Source organism: Rhinoderma darwinii, chromosome 6, assembly GCF_050947455.1.
Source record: "Rhinoderma darwinii isolate aRhiDar2 chromosome 6, aRhiDar2.hap1, whole genome shotgun sequence".
Taxonomy (NCBI): domain Eukaryota; kingdom Metazoa; phylum Chordata; class Amphibia; order Anura; family Rhinodermatidae; genus Rhinoderma; species Rhinoderma darwinii.
Genome location: NC_134692.1, coordinates 134,249,586 through 134,265,601, shown reverse-complemented (window position 1 = coordinate 134,265,601; position 16,016 = coordinate 134,249,586). Strand labels below are relative to the sequence as shown.

The window sequence follows — 16,016 nt, the reverse complement described above, 5'->3', positions numbered from 1 at the left end:
AGGCCAACACGACGGCTTCGTGCGCTGCTGTATAAAAAGAAGCCACCGCTGGTGTAATTAGCACCGGAACAAATAAATTACCTATATTTAACACAAAGAGGATTTTTAAAGAAACGGTTGGTGCAGAAGTGGAGTTGCAGATTGCACCAATTGGCTTTACAATTAGCCAAAATGCTAGGTCTAAAAAAAAAAAATAACCTGTCGTTAGAACTTTTGATTTCCCATGTGACATAAAAAAGTTGTGAACCAAACACCTACAAAAATTGACAATAATGTTTGTTCTGTAGTCAATTTTTTGTTTTTTGTACGAATGGCGTCATTTTTTTTTAGAATGTTTTCCACATATTCACATAAATAGAGGCATATCGCTCAACTTTGTGTACTTTGTGCCAGGTAAAAATGTGTCACCCATTAGGGTCAACACCGCATATAAAAAACACTGCATATAAAAAACACCGCAAACTAAAATGCATGTTTTCTGAATACAGAATTTATATTTCTCTAAGGGCACTTTCCGCTGCGGCAAAAATGCACAATTTCTTGCGTTTTTTGCGGCAGAAAATGGTGCGTAAATTGCTGCGTTTTTCCCAATGTTAGGAGATGGAGACGTCTCCTATGAAAAACTCAGCAATTCTGGACACTTTCCGTAGCAGGAATTGACATGCTGGGGTCCGAAAAATACGCACCGCAGGTCTACTTCGGCACGGAAATTTTACGCAGCATTTGGATGTGATTTGTTAAGGCTAGGTTCACACGACCATGTTACGTCCGTAATGTACGGAACGTATTTCGGCCGGAAGACCCGGACCGAACACAGTGCAGGGAGCCGGGCTCCTAGCATCATAGTTATGTACGACGCTAGGAGTCCCTGCCTCTGCGTGGAACTACTGTCCCGTACTGTAATCATGATTACAGTACGAGACAGTTGTCCTGCAGCGAGGCAGGGACTCCTAGCATCGTACATAAGTATGATGCTAGGAGCCCGGCTCCCTGCACTGTGTTCGGTCCGGGTCTTCTGTCCGAAATACGTTCCGTACTTTACGGACGTAACATGGTCGTGTGAACCCAGCCTAAATCTCATCCATCATGCTGCTACTGTATTCTGCTGCATTTTTTCCAGCAGAAATTCCGGCTGGAAAAAAACGCGTCAATTCCGGATCGTGTGGACGAGCAGAAAAGATCTGGACGATTCACAAGAATAAAACCCTCGAAAGAAAGAGACTTGTGTTGTAAGTGAATCCAGTCACCATATTTTGTGTCATGGATTTTATTTTACTCCATTGATGGAGTTATTACATGAGACAAGATATAGTGACACGTAAATTTGTGACACAGAATTTAGTTTTTTTCTTCTGGTAAAATGCGAGACAACCCCCATGAAAACCCGACAGACTCCGTTAAAGTCAATTGGCTCTCTGGGGGCCGTCAGTATGATGAAAGTTCTCCGGCACTTCTGTTTTTTTTTTCTTCTTCTGTTCGTATGACGGAAGAACGGAAAAACTTAGCGCAGATGTGAACGAAGCCTAACTAAACACGCCACAAAATGCCCTCCGTACTCTGAAGTGACCAGGCAAAACGATTATTATTTTCTCTATTATTTTTGCGACCTCACAAAATAATTTTTGTACGGGATGTATCTCATTTTACGTCCGATGCTTGGAAAAATAGACATATTTTTGGCTCTGGTTGTCAATTTTGGAGGCTTCAATGAATGAAATATGTGACATCTGCGCACGAAACTTGTTTAAAGGTCATTCATATTTTCAGCAAGATATTAAAATGAATCAGTTGTACTTCTGTTCCAGATTTGCTGTAAAATCTCATTATTAACCTCGTATCTATATTCTCATAAGCCTAGAATGGATAAGATTGCTGCTTGAACCAGTATATAGAGGGAAATAATTGCGATAGATCGATAGATAGATCGATAGATAGATAGATAGATAGATAGATAGATAGATAGATAGACAGGCAGATGGAAAGCCGATCAGAAACAAAGCGGCACAGCTCTCACCCGTTTTAGCGATCAGTGAGGGTCTCCGTGGACCCCACAATCCAAACTTCTGACATGTCACTTTTCAGAACTGCTATTGTGAAGTGTAAATTTCTAGAAGCCACAACTCCGCAGCACAATCCCACAGAACATAGCCACCAAATATAAACCCATTGCACCTCCTTTATCAAACTTTCTAAGGCTGAGTTCACACGACCTATTTTCAGGCGTAAACGAGGTGTATTATGCCTCGATTTACGTCTGAAAATAGGGCTACAATACGTCGACAAACATCTGCCCATTCATTTGAATGGGTTTGCCGACGTATTGTGCAGACGACCTGTCATTTACGCGTTGTCGTTTGACAGCTGTCAAACGACGACGCGTAAATTGACTGCCTCGGCAAAGAAGTGCAGGGCACTTATATACATTATATGCAGGGCACTTATATACATTATATGCAGGACACTTATATACATTATATGCAGGACACTTATATACATTATATGCAGGACACTTATATACATTATATGCGGGACACTTCTATACATTATATGCGGGACACTTCTATACATTATATGCGGGACACTTATATACATTATATGCGGGACACTTATATACATTATATGCGGGACTCTTATATACATTATATGCGGGGCACTTATATACATTATATGCAGGACACTTATATACATTATATGCGAGACACTTATATACATTATATGCAGGACACTTATATACATTATATGCAGGACACTTATATACATTATATGCAGGACACTTATATACATTATATGCAGGACACTTATATACATTATATGCGGGACACTTATATACATTATATGCAGGACACTTCTATACATTATATGCGGGACACTTCTATACATTATATGCAGGACACTTATATACATTATATGCAGGACACTTATATACATTATATGCAGGACACTTATATACATTATATGCAGGACACTTCTATACATTATATGCGGGACACTTCTATACATTATATGCGGGACACTTATATACATTATATGCGGGACACTTATATCCATTATATGCAGGACACTTATATACATTATATGCAGGACACTTATATACATTATATGCGGGACACTTATATACATTATATGCAGGACACTTATATACATTATATGCAGGGCACTTATATACATTATATGCAGGACACTTATATACATTATATGCGGGACACTTATATACATTACATGCGGGACACTTATATACATTATATGCAGGACACTTATACATTATATGCGGGACACTTATATACATTATATGCGGGACACTTATATACATTATATGCGGGACACTTATATACATTACATGCGGGACACTTATATACATTATATGCAGGACACTTATATACATTATATGCAGGGCACTTATATACATTATATGCGGGACACTTATATACATTATATGCAGGGCACTTATATACATTATATGCAGGACACTTATATACATTATATGCAGGACACTTATATACATTATATGCAGGACACTTATACATTATATGCGGGACACTTATATACATTATATGCAGGACACTTATATACATTATATGCAGGACACTTATACATTATATGCAGGGCACTTATATACATTATATGCAGGACACTTATACATTATATGCGGGACACTTATATACATTATATGCAGGACACTTATATACATTATATGCGGGACACTTATATACATTACATGCAGGACACATATACATTATATGCAGGACACTTATATACATTATATGCAGGACACTTATATACATTATATGCGGGACACTTATATACATTATATGCGGGACACTTATATACATTATATGCGGGACACTTATATACATTATATGCAGGACACTTATATACATTATATGCAGGACACTTATATACATTATATGCAGGACACTTATATACATTATATGCAGGACACTTATATACATTATATGCGGGACACTTATATACATTATATGCGGGACACTTATATACATTATATGCGGGAAACTTATATACATTATATGCAGGACACTTATATACATTATATGCGGGACACTTATATACATTATATGCGGGACACTTATATACATTATATGCAGGACACTTATATACATTATATGCGGGACACTTATATACATTATATGCGGGACACTTCTATACATTATATGCGGGACACTTCTATACATTATATGCGGGACACTTATATACATTATATGCGGGACACTTCTATACATTATATGCAGGACACTTATATACATTATATGCGGGACACTTATATACATTATATGCGGGACACTTATATACATTATATGCGGGACACTTATATACATTATATGCGCAACACTTATATACATTATATGCAGGACACTTATATACATTATATGCAGGGCACTTATATACATTATATGCAGGACACTTATATACATTATATGCAGGACACTTATATACATTATATGCAGGACACTTATATACATTATATGCAGGACACTTATATACATTATATGCAGGACACTTATATACATTATATGCAGGACACTTATATACAGGACACTTATATACATTATATGCGAGACACTTATATACATTATATGCGGGACACTTATATACATTATACGCGGGAAACTTATATACATTATATGCAGGACACTTATATACATTATATGCAGGACACTTATATACATTATATGCAGGGCACTTATATACATTATATGCAGGACACTTATATACATTATATGCGGGACACTTATATACATTATATGCGGGACACTTATATACATTATATGCGGGAAACTTATATACATTATATGCAGGACACTTCTCTCAGACGTAATTTGAGCCGTTCTTCATTGAACACAATGAAGAGCAGCTCAAGATTTACGAGCGTCACAGACGCCTCACATAATGCGAGGAGGATCACTTACGACTGAAACGAGGCAGCTGTTTTCTCTTGAAAACAGTCTGTCATTTCACACGTAAATGCCTGCTATCGTGTGCACATACCCTAAGGCTGGGTTCACACGTGGCGGAACTTCACTTGAATTCCGCTGCGGACACTCCGCAGCGTTAATCCGCAGCGGAGCCGTTTCTCCATTGACTTCCACTTCTATTTAGAAGTGTTCGTTTAGACGATGCGTAACATTCCGCTGCGGAGCATAGGCTGCGGAGCGGAATTTGGTGTCCGCAGCATGCTCTGTCTGTTGCGGAGCAGTGGCGGACTCATGGCGGAATTTCTCCATTGACTTCAATGGAGATTCTAAATTCCGCAATGAAGTCCGCAGATGTCATGCACATGTTATGTGTGGTGCGGATGCGTCTTGCTTTTTTGCCATGACATTTCTTCATTCTGGCTGGACCTATGTATTTCTAGGTCTACAGCCAGACTGAGGAAGTCAATGGGGCTCCCGTAATTACGGGAGCGTTGCTAGGAGACGTCAGTAAATAGTCACTGTCCAGGGTGCTGAAAGAGTTAAGCGATCGGCAGTAACTGTTTCTGCACCCGGGACAGTGACTACCGATCCCAATATACAGCAACCTGTAAAAAAATAGAAGTTCATACTTACCGAGAACTCCCTGCTTCTGTCTCCAGTCCGGCCTCCCAGGATGACGTTTCAGTGTAAGTGACGGCTGCAGCCAATCACAGGCTGCAGCGGTCACATGGACTGCCGCGTCATCCAGGGAGGTCGGGCTGGATGCCGAAAGAGGGACGCGTCACCAAGACAACGGCCAGTAAGTATGAAATTAGTTTATTTTCACTAGGGAAAGTGCTGTCCCTTCTCTCTATCCTGCACTGATAGGGAGAAGGGAAGTACTTTTACCGCAGTCCGCAGCAGCTAATCCGCATCAATTTACTGCACATTTTGGGCAGATCCGCAACATAATCTGCAACGCAGATTCTGTGCGGCATTGATGCGGACAGTTGCGGAGGAAATCCGCCACGTCTGGCCGTGCCCTTAGGGTATGTGCACACGATGAGAGGCTTTTACGTCTGAAATGACAGACTGTTTTCAGGAGAAAACAGCTGCCTCGTTTCAGCCGTAATTGCTCCTCCTCCGCATTTTGCGAGGCTTCTCTGCAGCCGTAAATTTTGAGCTGCTCTTCATTGAGTTCAATGAAGTACGGCTCAAATTACGTCTGAGAGAAGTGTCCTGCATATAATGTATATAAGTGTCCTGCATATAATGTATATAAGTGTCCTGCATATAATGTATATAAGTGCCTTGCATATAATGTATATGTGTCCCGCATATAATGTATATAAGTGTCCTGCATATAATGTATATAAGTGTCCTGCATATAATGTATATAAGTGTCCTGCATATAATGTATAGAAGTGTCCTGCATATAATGTATAGAAGTGTCCTGCATATAATGTATATAAGTGTCCTGCATATAATGTATATAAGTGCCCTGCATATAATGTATATAAGTGTCCTGCATATAATGTATATAAGTGTCCTGCATATAATGTATATAAGTGTCCCGCATATAATGTATAGAAGTGCCCTGCATATAATGTATAGAAGTGTCCTGCATATAATGTATAGAAGTGTCCTGCATATAATGTATATAAGTGTCCTGCATATAATGTATATAAGTGCCCTGCATATAATGTATATAAGTGTCCTGCATATAATGTATATAAGTGTCCTGCATATAATGTATATAAGTGTCCCGCATATAATGTATATAAGTGTCCCGCATATAATGTATAGAAGTGCCCTGCATATAATGTATAGAAGTGTCCTGCATATAATATATATAAGTGTCCTGCATATAATGTATATAAGTGTCCTGCATATAATGTATAAGTGTCCTGCATATAATGTATATAAGTGTCCTGCATATAATGTATAGAAGTGTCCTGCATATAATGTATATAAGTGTCCTGCATATAATGTATATAAGTGTCCCGCATATAATGTATATAAGTGTCCCGCATATAATGTATATAAGTGTCCCGCATATAATGTATATAAGTGTCCCGCATATAATGTATATAAGTGTCCCGCATATAATGTATATAAGTGTCCCGCATATAATGTATATAAGTGTCCCGCATATAATGTATATAAGTGTCCTGCATATAATGTATATAAGTGTCCTGCATATAATGTATATAAGTGTCCTGCATATAATGTATATAAGTGTCCTGCATATAATCTATATAAGTGTCCCGCATATAATGTATATAAGTGTCCCGCATATAATGTATATAAGTGTCCCGCATATAATGTATATAAGTGTCCTGCATATAATGTATATAAGTGTCCCGCATATAATGTATACAAGTGTCCCGCATATAATGTATATAAGTGTCCCGCATATAATGTATATAAGTGTCCCGCATATAATGTATATAAGTGTCCCGCATATAATGTATATAAGTGTCCCGCATATAATGTATATAAGTGTCCCGCATATAATGTATATAAGTGTCCCGCATATAATGTATATAAGTGTCCCGCATATAATGTATATAAGTGTCCCGCATATAATGTATATAAGTGTCCTGCACATAATGTATATAAGTGTCCCGCATATAATGTATATAAGTGTCCCGCATATAATGTATATAAGTGTCCCGCATATAATGTATATAAGTGTCCCGCATATAATGTATATAAGTGTCCCGCATATAATGTATATAAGTGTCCCGCATATAATGTATATAAGTGTCCTGCATATAATGTATATAAGTGTCCCGCATATAATGTATATAAGTGTCCTGCATATAATGTATATAAGTGTCCTGCATATAATGTATATAAGTGTCCTGCATATAATGTATATAAGTGTCCTGCATATAATGTATATAAGTGTCCCGCATATAATGTATATAAGTGTCCCGCATATAATGTATATAAGTGTCCCGCATATAATGTATATAAGTGTCCCGCATATAATGTATATAAGTGTCCCGCATATAATGTATATAAGTGTCCCGCATATAATGTATATAAGTGTCCTGCATATAATGTATATAAGTGTCCCGCATATAATGTATATAAGTGTCCTGCATATAATGTATATAAGTGCCCTGCATATAATGTATATAAGTGTCCCGCATATAATGTATATAAGTGTCCCGCATATAATGTATATAAGTGTCCTGCATATAATGTATATAAGTGTCCCGCATATAATGTATATAAGTGTCCTGCATATAATGTATATAAGTGTCCCGCATATAATGTATATAAGTGTCCTGCATATAATGTATATAAGTGTCCCGCATATAATGTATATAAGTGTCCTGCATATAATGTATATAAGTGTCCCGCATATAATGTATAGAAGTGTCCCGCATATAATGTATATAAGTGTCCCGCATATAATGTATATAAGTGTCCCGCATATAATGTATATAAGTGTCCCGCATATAATGTATATAAGTGTCCCGCATATAATGTATATAAGTATCCCGCATATAATGTATATAAGTGTCCCGCATATAATGTATATAAGTGTCCCGCATATAATGTATATAAGTGTCCTGCATATAATGTATATAAGTGTCCCGCATATAATGTATATAAGAGCCCTGCATATAATGTATATAAGTGTCCTGCATATAATGTATATAAGTGTCCCGCATATAATGTATATAAGTGTCCTGCATATAATGTATATAAGTGTCCCGCATATAATGTATATAAGTGTCCCGCATATAATGTATATAAGTGTCCCGCATATAATGTATATAAGTGTCCCGCATATAATGTATATAAGTGTCCTGCATATAATGTATATAAGTGTCCCGCATATAATGTATATAAGTGTCCTGCATATAATGTATATAAGTGTCCTGCATATAATGTATATAAGTGTCCTGCATATAATGTATATAAGTGTCCTGCATATAATGTATATAAGTGTCCCGCATATAATGTATATAAGTGTCCCGCATATAATGTATATAAGTGTCCCGCATATAATGTATATAAGTGTCCCGCATATAATGTATATAAGTGTCCCGCATATAATGTATATAAGTGTCCCGCATATAATGTATATAAGTGTCCTGCATATAATGTATATAAGTGTCCCGCATATAATGTATATAAGTGTCCTGCATATAATGTATATAAGTGCCCTGCATATAATGTATATAAGTGTCCCGCATATAATGTATATAAGTGTCCCGCATATAATGTATATAAGTGTCCTGCATATAATGTATATAAGTGTCCCGCATATAATGTATATAAGTGTCCTGCATATAATGTATATAAGTGTCCCGCATATAATGTATATAAGTGTCCTGCATATAATGTATATAAGTGTCCCGCATATAATGTATATAAGTGTCCTGCATATAATGTATATAAGTGTCCCGCATATAATGTATAGAAGTGTCCCGCATATAATGTATATAAGTGTCCCGCATATAATGTATATAAGTGTCCCGCATATAATGTATATAAGTGTCCCGCATATAATGTATATAAGTGTCCCGCATATAATGTATATAAGTATCCCGCATATAATGTATATAAGTGTCCCGCATATAATGTATATAAGTGTCCCGCATATAATGTATATAAGTGTCCTGCATATAATGTATATAAGTGTCCCGCATATAATGTATATAAGAGCCCTGCATATAATGTATATAAGTGTCCTGCATATAATGTATATAAGTGTCCCGCATATAATGTATATAAGTGTCCTGCATATAATGTATATAAGTGTCCCGCATATAATGTATATAAGTGTCCCGCATATAATGTATATAAGTGTCCCGCATATAATGTATATAAGTGTCCTGCACTTCTTTTGACGAGGCTGTATTTTTACGCGTCGTCGTTTGACAGCTGTCAAACGACGACGCGTAAATGACAGGTTGTCTGCACAGTACGTCGGCAAACCCATTCAAATGAATGGGCAGATGTTTGCCGACGTATTGTAGCCCTATTTTCAGACGTAAAACGAGGCATAATACTCCTCGTTTACGTCTGAAAATAGGTCGTGTGAACCCAGCCTTACAGTTATGGCTAGTTCACACAGAGTAGTTTGACACTGTTTTTTCTACACAGAAACCGCATCGGAAACAGCGCCAAAAAAACGCCCAAAATCGCCTCCCATTGATTTCAATGGGAGGCGGAGGCGGTTTATTTCCCACGAGCGAAAATGAAGCGGGAAGTGACATGTCCTTTTTCCGGGCATTTCTGTCTCTGATCTCCCATTGACACTAATGGGAGGCAGAAAAAGCGGCTTTGTAGCAGTTTTGGCCTGCAGCGCTCAACGGCCGCAGTCGAAAAATGTTCTGCCAGGCAGGTCAAAATATGCCTCGAAATTCCCGAAGGAGTTTTGAGGTAGATTTTTCCGCCTGCAAAGAACTCTGTGTGAACAGGGCCTTAAACTGTCCTTTTTACCCATAGCAACCAATTAGAGCCCAGCTTTCATTTTACTAGATCTGAGCTCTGACTGGTTGCTATGGGTATCAAGGACAGTTTTGCTGGTGGACACTGTCAATAAATGAGGTCCGTAGCATGTGAAAATCTTCTGTCCGCACTCATTTACATGTTCTAAACTATCTCTGGAAGCAACGTCAGTACAAGAACTTATAACCTGGGGCTTCAAGAATTTGGTCTCCTGGGCTGAGTAGCCACACTCGAGCCTGAGGTCACCATGCACAATGCCAAGTGTTGGCTAGAAGTACCCACTATTGGCCACTGGAGCTGAGGAAAGTGTTCTCTGGAGTAATGAATCATTATTCCCTATCTGGAAGTCTGACGGATTCATCTGTTGAGCTTGGTGGATGCCAGAAGACGTTTCCTGTCTAGATGTTTAGTGCCAACTGTAAAGTTTGGTGAAGGCGAGCTGGTTTTGACGCTCTGGGCTGAGGCCATAAAGAAAGATCTTCATGCCATGGGATATTGTGACATTCCATCTTTGTGGTAAAAGTTTGGGAAAGGCCTTTACCTGTTTTGGCATAACATTGACGCTGTGCACTCAGGGAGATCCATTAAAAAAAATTGTTTTCTGAGTTTGGTGTGGAAGAACTTCATCCCTGACCTCAACCAGATCGTACTCCTGAATATTTTTCCATTGTATTAGTCATATAATGTCTTCTAGGCGCCTGTTCTCCTATTGGAAACATGCGGCAAGTAACTGTACTTCCTATATAGCTGTCAATTGTCCTAATTTGCCCGTCAGTTCCTGTTGTCAAAGATTGTTCCCTGGAAATCTATTTCCTTGGAAGTGTCTTCATTTTTCTATCCAGAGCAGCTGCACGATTCATGTCTATGTGACAGATGCCACTCCTACTATCTGTTCTTATTCTCTGTAATTTGTGTGATTTCAAAAGAATCTGTCACGGCGGGACATCTCATTTATAAATTAAGACTCTGGTGCTCCTTGCAGATTCAGACCTCCAGACCTTTTCCTTCACGAGTCCTACAACTTGTAGGTGCAGAGGTCATGTAGACACAATAACCAACCCCCTACGAGAACAGCGGACGAGGTATGTCATTTTCATACAACGCTGGGGCTCGGATTGTTGTACCCAAAATGTCACCATTTTACCTGTTCAGAAAACCCATTTTCAAATTACCTTTTTCCATTCGGGACTCTTTTGTATAAGCCAGAGAAGACAGCTGCTATAAAGAGCATCTCGCACTCTGGAGGACCTAGCTTGTCTGTGCATTACAGGGACAACCCATTCATTTTAATGACAACTGTGTAATACTTAATTTCTCCTGTGGTGGCGCTGCAGGGTACTTAAATACTTATTGACAGCTTCCCCACGGATTGCAGCTGATCACTGGGGTCTCAGCAGCACAACAACTGATGACCAGTTTATTTTCGGAGGATTCTTCTATATAAAAGGGACTGTCCAAAGTGGACAATTCCTTTTAACAGTATGATTACAGAGTTAGATAATGGCAAAAGCGAGCTTTTGTTTGGAGGGTTGTGACCTTGAACAAATGCAACGGAGGTCGGACAGAATGGGGTGTGGTTAGATGAAATCAGGGCGTCTGTAGAACAAGGAATATAAATGTTAAACTAGAGATGAACAAATTGATGCATCATGGTAGGCAATTAAAATAAAAATCAGGGATTTATACATTTTTCTTTCTACGTCTTTTAAGCTCTGCATCACATAGGGAAGTTTGGCCAGATCACATATATCAGTAGCTGTTGTTATATAGAATAAATTGCAATCAAAATAGTGGAGAGCCACAGATGTAGGTCAAAGGCACAGGAGAGGCTGCAGACTGTGCGCTGTGCAGCAGCATTCATGTCACAGGCAATGTGTAAAATTTCAGCCCACTGCAGTGAGGGTCAGAGATGAATGGCTGGAAATAGCCTTACATTGTCTATAGGAGACAGATCACATCCTTTGTTTTCTTAAAGATAAGTGGCACCTCCCTCCTACTTAAATAATATGCACCTTAAGATAAGCTGAGCATGCCTGATAAACTATTATTCAGTCAACAACTATCTAATTTCTGTGGCCAGCCTAAAAGGAACACACATAAAAGGACAACATAGGATTGAGCACAGATGAGCAAATACAAAGGCACAAATGAAGCAGACAATAGGCTCACGTACAATGTCAGACAAGAGCACTGGTGTGCTGTAAATAATGAGGACATCTAATCTTTATATATATATATATATATATATATATATATAGCATAGACGCTTTGTCATGAAATGTACATTTATCTATACTGGGATGGACTTTGTGATTCAGGAAGGCTTCGGCCATTGAATTATAATGCAATGAGCCCCCTAGAAGTGCTGAATGAGTTAAGGAAAGCTGAAAACACCTGCTGTTAAAGGGACAGCGCACATGATCTCCTCTCCCTCCCCCTTGCACAACTGACCTAGAAACCAACATCCAGCCTCTAGGACCCAGCTGCAGTCAGTCACGTGATTAGAAGAAATTATTAGTTGGGGGCCGAGCAATGGAATAAAATAATGGGGCTGCACATTTTTGTAAATAAAGAATGGGAAATAGGTGAGCACAGAGCATACCCCAAAATTGGATATTTGAGAGACTCGTTAATATATTGGGGTGGGGGGGAATAACCTGATTTAAAGCAGCAGAGAAGGTATACAGGTGAGAGACAGGTATATTGTATATGAGAGCAATACAGTACTCAACAAAAGAAGGTTAACCATAGGAATTAGGAAGAGACTAAAAGAGTTAAATAGAGTGCCCGCGAGAGGGACAGAAGGTTATCGCAGGTCAGAGAGAGAGAGATGTGGACATAGAGAAGAATAGTAGACAGTAGAGGAAGGAGGGCGATCACAAGAGAGAGACGGGATACAGCACAGGGGAGGGGGGAGGCAGAGAGGATAAACAGGGAGGAGAGAGACTGTCACAGAGAATAGACAGAGAAAGAAGGATACTGGGAGGGATACGGGAAGAACAAGGGACTGTGAAACCGAGACACAGGCTGGGGGATTACAGAAGAATGACAAAAGAGACAGACGAGGATAGCAGAGAGGGCAGGGACAAGACCGCGATATAGGATACAGAGCAGGATGGGGGTATAGAATATACACACAGGAGAAGGGCAGCCACATAGGAGAGAAATTGTAGTAAGGGATATAGGATACGGACACGGGAGAGTATAGAAATACAGCGATACAGGATATATATACAGGAGAGGGAACAAGGTAGGGATATAGGATACAGACAAAGGAGACAGGACCGGGATATAGAGTACGGACAAAGGAGACAGGACGGGGATATGGACACAAGTGAGGGAGCCGCAGGGCAGGGAAACATCATATGGAGCAGGATATAGGATATGGATAGGGAACAGTATAGATATAGGGTAAAGACATAGCGGAGAAGAGCAGCAGCGGCTCGGGAGAATACAGACAGGCGGAGGAATAGATGGTGGTGAATACAGATTGGGCAGGTAGCGGGCAGGAGAGGACAGGGAGAAGGCAGGCTGTGGTGCGGTATCACTGGCACTGTGTACAGGGGGACTGGGCGGCCGAGGACCGGGTAGGACAGGCCCGACCTATAGAAGGGACGGGAGGGCAGATCTGGGATGCACTTGTCTGATGTGTGACTGGACCATTCATACTGGTACAGAGGATTCTCCAGGACACCAGGACGCGGGATGAGAGAAGAGGGGGGAGGGCTCTAACCAACAATCTGAATACGACTCCTTACAGGTAAGGGACCATATACCTATATACATATCTCGCACCATATTAACCCTTTCTTCCAACAGGGCTGTCCCTCCAATCTCCCCAATACAGATCTAAATAATAGCTTTTATGTATATATATATATATATATATATATATATATATATATATATATATACATACATACAGCCAGTGTCTAGATAGTAAATGCTGTTAACCCCTTGTCAAACACATTCATGGTTCAGGTACAAATACATTTTTGATTCCAAAAACATCCCCCCCTGTATATGACCCAATTCTTAGAGCTTTTGTGCTTGAATAACCCTTTGTATGCATTAAACCACAGCATAGACCATTAACGTAATTTTTGCAAAGCCGGAAGAAATATCGCTACATTAACACTTTTCTGCCCAGCAACTGCAGACCATCACTTTCCTGGCAAATCTCCTGTGAGCCACGCTGGCTGTCAGAGGCCTGCAGAGTGTTACTCCTGCAATGAGTCCCTGCTAACATTCAAGGGTATTGCAATATCCTCTAATTTTGTACATACAGACATGAAAGAAATGGTTAATTCTTCATCTCGAACATGCCGTATAGAATATTCACTTCCATTCAATGACATGGTGATGGAGCACTGACTCCCTGTTGTTGTATCCTGGAAAATATGAATATATTTGTGTACTTATGTGGCGAGGCCGGCCTGCAATGTCACTCCTACAGTGTATATATGTCTGACACACACAGGGACTGTTTGTATGGATATGAATGACACCTACAAGGCTGCACTATGTACATGGACGGAGCGATGCTCTGCAGCATTGTGCATTGTTTTGTATCTGTAAATCAATGGCAAGGCCCCGTCCTGATAGTACTTACTCATCCGTATCTGCCGGGAGAACTATAGGTTATTATTCACATTTTGGATACATTCATGGCTATAATGGACTAACACAGATAATGGCAGTGAATAGAACTTCCTGTAATATTATAACGTTAATGTACTATTTTTTTTATGTTCACGATCCCCTTATCCTGAGGCTAAAGCTGACCTACAGTAGAGATTTAGACCATATATTTATATGGCTTGGCTACTACTCAGTCTACATAAACATTCACTCCATTCATTGCACAAGGATATATATCTGAATGTGGACGTTGTCAGGGATACACGAAAAACGCTGTGTGTCAGCCATCTTGAAAACTGTTTCGCAGGTAACGCATATTTCTTTGTCTCCAAGAAAACAAAGACAATGGGCAAAATCATATGTGGATTGTAATAACAGCCATAGCAGACATGTCAACAAAGGCGTGACTAGTCAACTGCCTATCAGTATAGGGTAACTATGGAGATCACACTGGCTCATGGCTGGTGTATAGGTATATCATCGAATTAGCTTAATTTTTGACGGCGAGTATGGTCTAATAATAAAATACGGAAGACGTCGGAACTTTTGCGGTCACGGTTGAGTCCGAGTTATATTGGCGATCATGTATCAATAGTTCTAAACGCCATATTTGTGCCTTAACCGGATGGATATTTGGATGAGGTTTATTGTATGGGCTCCGGCAGGACTGGTATAGACAATAGACGTCGCTGAGATGTTCCTCAGGTGTCATTTTACCCTTGCAGGTTTATTCAGGTGTCACTAGAACGCGTCCCCCGGGGGAAGGTGTCTGTTTGGAGTGCTGTCTGTACAGGTGTGCTATGGCTCTAGGGTCTGTCTGCAGCTGGGTGTGAACTGAGGTGTGGCTCTATGGTGGGGGGGGGGGGGCCCATAGACCATACAAAGATCCTCAATGTACAGTCCTGGCTCTTGTGTACACCGAGATCTCCCTGTGTAAGTACCTACTGATACGCTCCGGATAATGTGAATGGATGTAGTTGTGGGTCT

General features: G+C 39.6%; 1 protein-coding gene across 2 annotated transcripts in view; it reads left to right on the top strand.

Moving 5' to 3' along the window:
- The window catches only part of SBK1 (SH3 domain binding kinase 1), a 57,991-nt gene that overhangs the window by 25,913 nt on the left and 16,062 nt on the right, over positions 1-16,016 (top strand). The window contains exon 1 of one of the 2 annotated variants that reach the window (XM_075830478.1): positions 13,014-14,148. The exons of the other annotated variant lie outside the window; for it this stretch is intronic. The gene's annotated coding sequence lies outside the window, so the exon portion shown is untranslated. Of the gene's footprint in view, positions 1-13,013; positions 14,149-16,016 lie in introns of those variants that run through there. 2 annotated transcript variants of the gene reach the window in all.